The sequence below is a fragment of the Penaeus chinensis genome, chromosome 5 (assembly GCF_019202785.1).
Source record: "Penaeus chinensis breed Huanghai No. 1 chromosome 5, ASM1920278v2, whole genome shotgun sequence".
NCBI lineage: Eukaryota > Metazoa > Arthropoda > Malacostraca > Decapoda > Penaeidae > Penaeus > Penaeus chinensis.
The window spans coordinates 37,553,526-37,555,427 of NC_061823.1; positions in this window are offsets into that span (position 1 = coordinate 37,553,526).

Consider the following 1,902-nt stretch of genomic DNA (forward strand, 5'->3'; position numbering starts at 1 on the left):
ACTCTTTCACTCTTTCACTCTTTCACTCTTTCACTCTTTCACTCTTTCACTCTTTCACTCTTTCACTCACTCACTCACTCACTCACTCACTCACTCACTCACTCACTCACTCACTCACTCACTCACTCACTCACACACTCACTCACTCACTCACTCACTCACTCACTCACTCACTCACTCACTCACTCACTCACTCACTCACTCACTCACTCACTCACTCACTCACTCACTCACTCACTCACTCACTCACTCACTCACTCACTCACACACACACACACACACACACACACACACACACACACACACATCACACACTGAAACTGATCTATTCACTCTCATAGAAACATAAACATATATGCAAACACAAGTACAGATTCATCCAAAGAGGATAATGATACTATTGACTGATTTGACAGCAAACTTCTCGATCTAATTGTTGGATCAAAATTTTGAGAGGAATATTGTTTGCATATATGGCAATAATAACATCATTATGAATGAGGCAGAATATTACCCATTTTGTAATTAATCTTAATTACAAATGAAAATGGAATGCAAAGACAGGGATTTCGAATGTCTGAAACTGATCACTACCCCACCCAAGTAAATTCTTGAAGCTGTGAATATTCAAGCTAAAAAATGTGTATTTTTGACAAACACAATTTCATTTTCAAGTTTATACAACCACTTCAATCATACCACTAATATTTTGAGGAATGTCAAAGATATTTGTACAAGTTATTTTAGTAACTGACCATTTTTTTGCCTGGCCTTCTTGCATGTCTTCTGTTTAGTGATGGTATAATGGTTTTATGTAAACTGTTAGCCCTCTTGGATGAACATTTCAGTGACAGATTTGTCATTTTTCCGGTTCTCTGTTTGTCATGAGTTGGATCATTGGATTCCATAGTTTCACCAGCAAATAAGTACAATAGTAAGAGATTTTTTGAATGCATGGAATGAATACCTTTTCTTGGGAAATAGTGTCTGTGTTAGTTATGGATAGTACATTCCAGGAAACCGAAGGAATTGAATAGATGTAGGATAAATAAGGCCCCAGAATATGTTTCTTTTTTCACCAAACCCATTTTTTATCCCCCAACTTATTTTATTATCATTATTTATTATTATTATTATTTTTTTTTTTTTGGGGGGGATAGAATAATTTGTAGCCAAATCTAGTGTTACTGTCTAGGAGTGAAACATTTTTAGTGAATAATATTTTTGCCACTTGTATGGAGCACTTCTGGTCAGAAGAGAGAGATTTCCCCAAATACGTTTCCCCAAATATAAGTGCAGCTTATTTTGAATCTGAACAATGGAAGTTGCCTCTTACAAAATTGGCAAGTGTTTCCTTGTTTATAAAAAAAAGATGATATATGCTGTGCTACCCAACCAATGTTTAAAGGTGAGTGGAATGGTAAACACATATATTTGATTTGATTTTTTTTTTCCTAATTCCTATATGATGATTCTTATAGTCTATAAGCCATTTGCACCTCTATAAAAATGCACCTTGCCATATAGAATATTACTGCCATAAAATAACTTGAAAAGAACAGAGAGAGATAGAAAAGAGAAACACATTACTACTATTAGTAATTTACAACAGTGCCAATGAAAAATTTTGAGGCCCATTTTTACTCTTACTGTGTCAGATAAGTTTAGAGATGCAATCTTGGTCAACTGCAAATGTGCATCATTTTTATTTTCCTGTTAGATCATCCAAATATTGGGTCAGTTATTTCTTTCAGGTGGCCATCAGTCTTTGTGCATTTCAATACATTCAAAAGAATTTTTGCTTTTATGACTAAAGATTTGGTATTGTGCGTGTGCGTGTGCGTGTGCGTGTGTGTGTGCGTGTGCATTTGCGTTTGCGTGTGTGTGTGTGTGTGTAGATGA